Genomic DNA, 11,257 nt, shown 5'->3' on the forward strand with positions numbered 1-11,257 from the left:
GTATAGTAGTCCTTTGGCCGTTGTTATAATATGAACTAAGTATTGCATTGGCAGTAACATTGTAAGTAAGTACTTAACTAATATAAATTTATGAATAGTAAAACCTATTGAAAACTAGGGGATTAGCAAGATAAGATAAATAGAAAATTAATAGGAGGTTCCGGCTAGCACTCTAACTGACTAGCTCCTGATAACGTTTGTTCTAGTCGTCAGGTAAGATGGTGATGGAGCCACTTGATTACGTAACTAGATACTTTATCCATAACAAGTAGACTGTATTAATTGTATACTTACTGGTGTGTAATAAAAAAACCTTCTCGAGTGACTTTATGACCAGATTTTTTAAATATTCGCGAGCAATGATATAAGTAGTTCCACTTTCCATTGTCGTTCCATATGTCACTGGAACTTTTTCAGTACTTAAGTACTTGCAAATCGAGTGTATGAATAAGTACGACCGGCGCACCCTGGGCAGTCAGCGATATATTATTATGCTATACAGGCTGTTGCAAAATTGGTATACTAAGCCGAAACCTACATGTGCAGCATGGTATATCTAAGCCCGAAACTGAAATCAGAATTTGGAAATTCGCGATTTTTTTATTTTTTTTCTATGTATTGTCCTAGTCATTTATTGTTCTAGTGTTTGTGACCGACAAGCTAAGACTGATCTCAGCTTGCCAACTCAAGCAAACCAATCATTAGGTACTCTTGGATATTGGAGTCTTTTCTTGGTTACCTAGGTTGGGTAAGGTTGGCCTAAGCTAGGCAAGCATGCGAATAAGAGACTATTGTCTCTGATCAAAATGAGCTGTTCTGTAAAATCGCAGAACTTCTACGAAATCTTGGTATTCCTATTCATTAAAACCTAGCTAGAAGAATGTAATTCGTCCGGTCTGTCTAATTCATATCAGACTCGTTCTTATCAAAGACCCATGTCTTTTTGATGTCACAGACATAGATACCTTATTCATACATTGTACTGTAAGTAATGTAGGCCACCCCTTTTTCTGTTGAGCTTGAAACTTGAAACCCTTATCAATAAACTACGTTTCACCACTGAGCGCAATAAACCTCTTTCGTTGGAGATGTCTCTAAAGTCTACAAACATCTACAAAGTCGTAAACTGTTCAACAGACGCAGAGTACCTCACCTACACAACTGTGGGTGTTGCATGTATAGCATATCTCACTCTCCCCTCCCAGCTCTCGTCTCGGGTCAATGTCACCGGTACAGATTCGGGGCTATACTTATACTTACGTAACCCAATGCGCCGCGCCGCTTGCTCAACACCAGACAGATTCCTCGGTTGCTGTGTTGCCAGATTTGGGGGATTGGTTTTGGACACTTTTTGGGCTCAACGAAGGGTACTTTTAGGTAGGATTAAATCCGTGCTTGGCCTAAATCCTGCTCAATGCTTATTCGGCCAATCACAGTAGGTACTCCAAGCAGGAATGTACAGTAAAAGTTCTACTGAACTTTAAGTATATTTTAGAAAATATTTGCAGACCTTGATTTTGGCGCGTGGTACCTACAGTCAGCAGGTTTCAGGCAGCAGGATGCCGAAAACGCCACTTTTCTCGTTCTCACCATAAGTAAAGTTCAAGATAATTTAACTGCACCACGGCATCGGTCCATGTGTTCTATGCCTACAAAAACAATTTTTATACCACATTTCTAACATTTCGTTTCGCCGTTGAACTTTTTTCATAGTGAACCCTTCAAAGTTTAACCCCCTTATTCATAAAAAAGTTTGTAGACGCTTTAGCTATTGAACCATTTTGTCCCTCTCTGTCAAAGCCTTCAATAACTTTTTATAAATAAGGGGTTAAGGCTTATCTTTTATTAGACGCTTAGTATCTCCAAAACTTTTTTGTCACGAAATTTCCTCTCAAGTTTTAATAAAACCACCTGTAAACAGGGTGTTTCTCCCTACACTGGCATCCCCAAGCCTGAGCGTTTCCCCTCCGCCGACCTACCTCAAGCGCGGCTCATGATGTAGGTTCGGCACTGACGCCTCACACGCAGTACACTGCTGGTTCATTGAACTAATGACTACATTATACACGTACCGGCCGTGACCACGATACGGCTATCGGATGGTGTTAATGGGTATTGGTATTAACACCAAATTAGACTGAAAGCTTTACGACAAGCTTTGTGGTAACCATCAGTACGAGCTGCCGCTACACGGGTTGGTTATCTATGTAGATAAACGGCACTACCTATATATCGCGATTCGTGGAAAGCGCAATAGTTTATCGATGCCGATAAAAAACCCGTGGGCGGCTGCTCTACAATTGTACTGTAGTGTGGCAACACCTTCCCTCCATACATAGGTACCTAATACGTACTTCATATTAATAATAAAGACCATTCGCACATCAACCGTGTTCTTGATTGCTCGCCTCCTTACATGGCGACCGTGCCAGCCGGCCTGCCTCCGTGGCAGTGCCGGCGGACCGAATAATAAATTAAATAAAAAAACAAAGGACTTTTACATAAAAATAAAAGTGAGTGATAATGTTAGTAAAAATAAAATGAAAATGGACGATTCATATAATCTATAGGATTAAAATTCCAATAAATAATAATAATTAATTAAATATAAGAAACTTGAAGAAAATAAACATGACAATCAAGTGGACAAAATACAATAAAATTCTACAAAAACATGGATGGCGCCGGGAGACAAATTGGCTGTTGAGGAGAAGGCGCTGGGAGTGTGCGAGTCGGGTAGCAGAGGATGTCCTCCGAGCTACAGCTGCGAGGCTGGAGGAGGATGCTGCTGCCTGATGCTGCCCAGAGGGACGCGAGGAGCTGGACGCGCCCACAGTTGGACCCCCGCATGTTCTACCGCCGCGCCACCCAGATGAGAAATTTATATTCTTTCGGAACATTACTTAGAAATTCAGGTTTGCAAATTATTTAAATTCTTTTTTTTGAGTTGATTTACATTTTTTCAGTTAAATTCGTTAAATTCGTAAAGTTATTGTTGTCAAAATATAAGTAAAGTATTTTTGTAATTTTATGTAGAAGATGAATACATAAATATTTCAGTAAGAATAAATAGTATTCGAATGCTTAAATAGTAATTCAGTTCCAAAGTATTAATATTAGTAATTCAGTTATAAATTGTTGCATGTTTATTTTCTTTGGGAAAAGATATATGTAATTAGTTATTGACGCTTGTTGACGACTAGGTAATTTCATCAAGTAAATCTAGTAAAAATTATAAGAAAATCAAATACTTATCGTACGTGTCGATACTTATTGTCAATTGTTATATCACATAATATTATATTTCATTTCAGGATATTTTATTTTACAGGTTTAAAGTACCTATATGCAAAATTTCATTTTTTCAAAACAAAAAAAATACTTTCGTTTAAATCTCATAAAAAATATTTTGATTTCTAAAAGATAAACATATTTATACCGATAAATAATGAACGTCATAAAATTAATAGATAATTAAAATATTAATCATAGAAAATATAACCTTAATATTTTAAATTTGTTTGAATTTTTTCATTCTAAACTGTCTGAATTCTTTCAAATTAATATCAAAAATTTAAATTTTAATCCATAAATAGCTAAAAATACATATTAGAAATAGTAAATAAAATATTTTATTGAAATTCATTTACAATTATAAAATAATCAAAGAAAGAAGTAAAATCAAAATTAAATTAATTAAATAATCCACTATGAGATATTGGTCAAATGAAATTAATAGTACGTAAATATGCAATTCAATAAATACAAATCCTAATATTTTAATTTTAGTAATAAAGTTAATACCGCGTTTATACTTATTTCATACCTACGAGTATGTTTAACCATAATAAAAAACTGCAGTATTTTATCAGTAGGTAATTAGAGAAAAAAAAAATAACCGTAATATGGTATTTATCTTGTAATATGTCATAGTTTTGTAACGCTAAAACCGATAATATTTTTCCCATTTATCCCATTATCTTATACTAAAATCCCATATTAAACCTAGCAATAAGTCTATTATACCTATTCTTATAAACACGTATCAAAGTTCAATTACATATTTGGAGCGATGCATAGCATTATTCTTTGAATCCATATAACAAAAACATACTTCTCACAAAAAAGGTCACACGCTCAACAGATATCGTATTTCGATCCGCCGCGCATGCAGTGAGGAATCTGATGATCATGCATATTGGGAAATCATGTCATGTCTCGATGCTACATTTAAGCTAAAGTTATAACAGGTCTAAAATAAAGTTATTATTTTTAGATGTAACTACGTTTAGAATATCATTCATTGGCAATATGAAATAGAATCACAAAACGGAAATAAGCAGTAGTCAAAAATTCAACGCGTTAGATAATTAAATACATTATAAAAATAAATACTTACGTACAGTTAGATTCAGAGAAACCTGACCACCAGTACAAATTTCACCATATTAAAATAACTTAAGGATTTGGCATTGGTATTTTTTCTATTAAATATCCCGATAGTATAACGAAGTTCCAGTATTAACATAACTTTCAATACAAATTATTCGAAATGTACAGTATCTCGGAAAAACACGTACGTCACTACAGAATATAGACAAATAAATAATAAATAAATTGAGTAAACTAATAAAAACATTATAACTACGTACCAGAATTATATTAGGAAATATGATTTCGAAAAATGGTTACTGATTTTAAACATAGGTACCCATAAATAAAAATTATAAAGTTGGAGTGTAAAGAATAAAAATTATAGAAAATAAATATTTGATATGCTAACGTTAACATACAGGTTTAAAAATTGTTATAATTGGTTTAAATCATAATAGAAGAAAGAAAATAAAGGAAATACTATTATATTATAAAGTATAAAGTTTATTTTGCGAGCAAAGACACGGCTGGATGTAGTATTAAAGATCTTTTTGTCGTTCCAAGAAATGATGATTAGGTACGAATCGTCTTGTCGTCGTCGTATGTAGATAAGCAAAGGGTTTAGGTATCGATGTACAAGTATAAAGATTGTTTAGTACTCTTTTGAGTCTAGGGATTGATTAGTTTTGTTAATGGAATGAAGATGTATGTATTATAGTGAAAATGATTATGAGTAAGCAATGATAAAGAATATTAGGTAATGTATGAAGGTTCAGTAGCTCATGTGCACGTGAGAAATTTATGGTTGAGGATACTTTGGTCTCTAAGACGTTGATAAACAATTGGACTGATCACCCAAGCGTTAACAATATTTTATTGGCCGAAGGATTCTAAAGGATATGAGTAATATAAAGAAGGTAATACGAGTAAGGGACATACAGAGCGCAATTACTTAGATAATTAGCGATTACGTATGGTCAGAGGACTTATATAAATAAAAAGTAAATAGCAAAGTCATCGAAGGTACATATGGTAGGGTACAACAAGGTGTCACGTCCTTATTTCTGATCATAGTGCGGTCGAGAACCCTCCGTGAAGAATTTTGGAATTGCCTAAGAGTAGAGCTAGTTTAAATGTGCCCTTGTAATATTTATGGAATATGTGTTTTATATTATAATTATTATAGAGTCGACTCTCGTTGTTTTGCGTACCCTACAGATAAATATATAAATAAATAATGAAGACCAGCGCTGGCCCACCAAAGAGTGGAAATAATTATATGTACCTTTCGTAAATGTGTAATGAAGTATGAAATGAATAAGTATAAATAAAATAATAATAAAAGATGACTTTGAAAATAAAAGAATATGAATGATGAAATATATACGCAAAATAAATGAAATAAAGTAGGTATAAATAAATGAATAAAGGTAATTTTGAATATAAAAGAATATGAATGATGATAAATATACGCAAAATAAATAAAATATAGTAAATGTCTAAATTAATATTTAAAAAAGGAAATATGTATAGAAAGAAAAATTATAATGGTTTAATTAATAACTAACGTCAGTTTGGTATAAAACAAAAGAAGGCAAGAGAAAGTTTTAATCATAATGTAGTAAATAAATGAAATAAACTTATAATTTACATTTAAATATATTTACAAGTACAATCAAGGACAAATCCTTCTATAATCATTAGATAATTTTGAATTTTAGTTGGACACAACTTGTGTTAAATGAGTTTCTTGTAGAACAATTATATACGGAGTTTTAATAATATTGAAAGTAAATAACTTGAAATAATTAATATAAATACTTATTGAAATTTTTATATTAAATCTAAAAATATGTTTGGAGTATACATTTTAAGGGTACCTATACAGCTATACAGGTGTAATAAAAATAAATAATTTTAAATAATACCTATATACATTTAATTTTGGGTAGTAAAATTATGAACAAGCGAGTATTTATAGTCGTCAACAATGCGTCAACAGTACGTTTTAAGTAGTTTTAAGTTAAACAAAAGTATAATCATTCGTGTATTTTTAAGAATATGATATTTCAACCTGTGCTTGCTTCTGATTATTACTCCCTTCATTCAACATGATGAATATCAAATAATAATAACAGGAATAACATACATAATGTTAAATATTTTTTCATTTATTGGTCAACATTACTTTATGTTAAGATAAAATATATGTTAAGTTTTGAGGAAACTTATAATTGTACTTATTGTTTCATTTTATATTGTATTAATGTGTGCACTATCATAATAATAAATCTTTTCAGAATCAGAATTTGCAATAGGAAATTAATACGTAATATATTATGTAATGTAAATTAATACGTAATATATTATGTATATTATGTGTACTTGGTATACATTAAGATATCCATAACTAAAATTGTATAAAAAAATAAATAAAACTAAAATATTAATAGTCCGTAAATTATATTATTCTTTGTTGGATATAAAGTGCACACTTAAATTCTTAATGTTAACTTTACGTGTTTAACCATGTAATCAATGAAAAAAAAAAAAAGCTTTGATGTCAACTATGTGGTTTAATTTTTGTGTTCAGTACAAAAACACTTGCAATAACTTATTTCTATAAAATCAATTTAAATTTTAATGTTTATACATTTATATAGAGTTTGTACGTAACTAATAACATACCCGAGTTTTCATATTTTTTTAAATTAGGATTTTCCTGTATATAAAAAGATTCAAAATGTATTTTTTTTTGTTTGTTTAAAAGCAACCAATTTTAAGTAATTTTGTGAACTTAAGTAGTAACATATTAGTAACCTTGGAGAAGAACGAAATTTAAATGTCTGATTATTCTGTATCTGTAATTACTTGTAAAAATCTATTTTAACAATTACCGACTCATATTAAAAATTGAAAAAATGTAATTATGTAACATTTTTTTATTCGAAAAGGGGGAAGGTGTAGTGTGGCAACACCTTCCCTCCATACATAGGTACCTAATACGTACTTCATATTAATAATAAAGACCATTCGCACATCAACCGTGTTCTTGATTGCTCGCCTCCTTACAGTACATTAGTACAACATACATTGTGGTATTTTTGGTTCAAGAGTAAGTTGAGTAGTACTTACCTACCTACTACATAATAATTATGGCATGAAAGTACCTACATGTATGTGCCCTTTAGAGATAGAAGGTCTTAGTGTTAGCCTTGCACGGCCAAGGCTGAAGCTTAGTATTCAAGGTCTTTGGTCTTAAGTACTTGCATTGCATGTCATGCCACTCTATGATTCAACACTAATATGCGATTATACACTTATAGCTATTTTATTCTATTCTCTGCGGGGGTGCCTGAGGATAGCATAGCACCTGCCTCTCTCAAATTAAACCTTCGTGCATATCCCCTGGTCTAACTTTCGTCCTAAGTTTGGATCATTTCCCATGCACCACGTTGGTCCACTGTGGGTTGGTGGGTTCACACATTTACCTATACATATGTAGATATGATAGATCTGAATTTAAATAATATGCCGGTTTTTTCACTATTTTTTCCTTCATCACACAGAAATGTGGCACATCCACCGTGGATAGGTTCACTCGTACATTCAAAACTTGTTTTATAAAAATAAAATTATCTATAATTTTGTGCACAGATCGCATTAATAGATTAGATTCCTGAAATTACTTCCTGATTCATAATTTAGAATTTGTAATTTTTATGATAATAATTATGATTTCTAAATTGATGTTGTTTGCAGATCCCCAGAGTTTGATGCCGTAGGTCCAGAGTACTACAGAGAGTAGCTCAAATACTTTTCCCTTTACAATTTATTATTAAATGATGATTAAATCTCATAAGGATTGTATGTTATGTAACTAATTTACCTAATTAGATAATTAGGTAAATAAGTACATAATTGGATATTTCAGATATAATGTAAGTAAGTAGTTATATCAATCAATTTATGATTGATTTGATTAGTAATCTACATGTAGTGTAGTTTAGGTACTTACATAATGATAAAAAAACTACTAAATTGACTAGATTAGATACTCAGATAGTATACCTAGCGTAGTTTTTTTGTAGATTATAATAATCAGTTAAACATTAAGTGATAAATTTATTATTATGTGTCCAAATTATTCGAGTAATAAATATTTTTTATCCGTTTTCCTGTAACTACCTACTCTAATTTAAAATTATAAGTCCGAACCACACGTACCTTGCGTACTACAAATAACTATCTAGGTATCTGTCTGTATGTATGTACTTAATACACTCGCGAGCAATGAAAAAGTTCCACCCACAAAATGCAAATTTTAATTTATATTTGAACAATATTATTTACTTAATTAGTTGACAATATTCTGATGCCCTGTTAAAAGTACTTGGCACAGAATTTAAGGCAGTCCTTTCCATTTAGGAGGTCTTATTTTGGTGTTATGTCACTGGAACTTTTTCATTGCTCGGGAGTGTATTATTTATACCTCCACTGTTACCGTGTTCACATGAGAGGTTCAATGCTCGCGTTATTGCTCTCGGTCTAATTACAGAACTTGTAGATTGCGGATTACCTCGTCACTAGAGAACGGCTGTTGATGTCTTTTAGAAGAATCTTCTTCTTCTTATAAGCCATTAGCTACCTCAAAGGTGTAGGCCTCCTTAGTCTATGCCACTCATTACGATCTGGATAGGCCATCTCTATGCACTTCTAACCAAGTGTTCTCCTTATATCGTCGGTCGTCCACGAGGGCGTGTCTCGCCATACGTTCTCCATTCCAACATCGTTTTTAACCATATTAGAAGAATATAGCGTAGGTACTTTCTGCTACCTTATTACAAAACTCCTCGAGAACATAGAATACCATGAACTCAGGTGTACCCGACATGATATTCATCAAATCGTGACTTCGTGAGTGAGTTAGTGTCAACAAACTCAAGAGTTAGGTAGAGGTTTGTAACCGCGGTGAAAGGAGTCAGATTAAGGGCTCCACCACCAGTCCACCATACATGATCCAGTATTTCGGATGCCAGGCAAGGTAGAATGAGATTTTTTCTTAAGAACTACTTATAAGTAAATCATAGATGGCGTGGTAGTGGTGATGGTAATGGTAATGCATGGTCTGGTGGCGATATAATAGAATCAAGGAACATAAAAATATCAGTAGAATATTGTGTGACGCACACAACACACGGTAGATTGGTTCATTCAAAGAAACTTGATTTTATGAGCCGTGAGAAATCTCCCCATTGATCTCGGGTTCATTTGGAGCCCTAACCAGTCGCTGAATGAATAAAATATAAGTAAAAACTCGACTTTCCTTTGAAATCCCGCATAAAAATCGGTCTTTCCGTTTCGGACTCACAGCCTGCCGTACGAATATTGAAATATTCGTCAAAATAAGCTTAGGTCACAAAACGGGTCCACCTACCTTGATCACACCTGTCCTAGACATTCCAAAAATAACGGAAGCAATCTAGATTTTTTATTTTATTTTTCTAATTTCCTTATACATATACCTACCTACCTACCTGCCTATGCCTACTTAATTTTATACAAATTCCACTACGTTCAGCAAAGCATTGACCTTGTTGAAGCCGAATCTTTTTTATCGCAACTTTTGTTATAAAATTCAATGATAACGCTTTATCTTGATATTGTATTATATTTAAACTGCCTAAGGATTAAAATACAATGACGGCTGTGTTGCCAAGAGGCTTTTTCTTGATACGAGTAGATAAAATTCCGTAGGACTAGTTTTTTTTTCAAAAGCTAATAAACCTGATATTTTCGATCAACAACATCAGCTAAAACAAAATTTCAAATTCGCAAAAAATCTATGGTGCTTAGTACGGGTACCTTAATCCGAGCTAAGTAAGTAACTACTACACTCACGGGCAATGAAAAGGTTCCACTGAGAAAAGTACAAAATTACTCCTAAACGGAAAATGCTAGCTTAATGACGCCTTCTGCAACATTGAAGTAAATTTAATGGAGCTTCAGGATATTACCAACAAAAAACGATAATACCTATTTAAAAAAAATGTTTGTTTGGTGATGGAATTTTGTGAGTGGAACGTTTTCATTGCTCGTGAGTGTATAATATACAATGAAGCTCTACCTCATTCCATGTCACTGGACCTTTTTCACTCCTCGTGGCTGTTCTATTTATCAATCAGTAATGAACGAATTAGGGCAACATTTAAATAGGGCATTGCCCCAAGGGCTTTTAGCTAGATATAGCCCGTGTCGGATCCTTGCTTTCAAAAAGGAAGATGGAATTATTAGTGTGTTTGTAATTTGTGAGACAGGCTCTGGAATAGGTTTGGTCCCGTGTAAAGCTGGTGCGTCTGCCTTCTGCCTCACTAGGGGGTCATATGACACCAAGAAGAAGGATTTTCATAAATCAATTATAAGTAAGTAATTTAAATCTATTTATTATATTCATAATAAATTGGTTGGCAGGTAGGTAAATGCTAAAAGTAAGAGGTAAAGGTCGTTTTATGAAACTATCGTCAACATCATCTTAAAATCACGGTTTCAGTAAATAAAGTGACGCTCACAAATCCTTTCAATATCACGGTTCCTATCAACGAAGCTAGCAACCTATAAAGAAAATATGGGCTAGTTTTTCCAGCATCATTTTTGCTTTCAATTTGTTTTATTTTCAAAGATGCGTAGGTAGGCACCTCCTATACAACTTGCCCGGCCGTCTCCACGTGGAAAGATCCCTCCCTACCTCCCTCCCTTTCCTCCCATAACCTCCCCAATTCTCGGAAATCTACGTAAAATAACCCGATATTTTCAACGGTAATTTATCCGTATCTAGCAGCAATATTTGGCTAACAAAAGGGTGACTGGGTTACTAAGCAATTAA

Source organism: Plutella xylostella, chromosome 8, assembly GCF_932276165.1.
Source record: "Plutella xylostella chromosome 8, ilPluXylo3.1, whole genome shotgun sequence".
Classification (NCBI taxonomy): domain Eukaryota; kingdom Metazoa; phylum Arthropoda; class Insecta; order Lepidoptera; family Plutellidae; genus Plutella; species Plutella xylostella.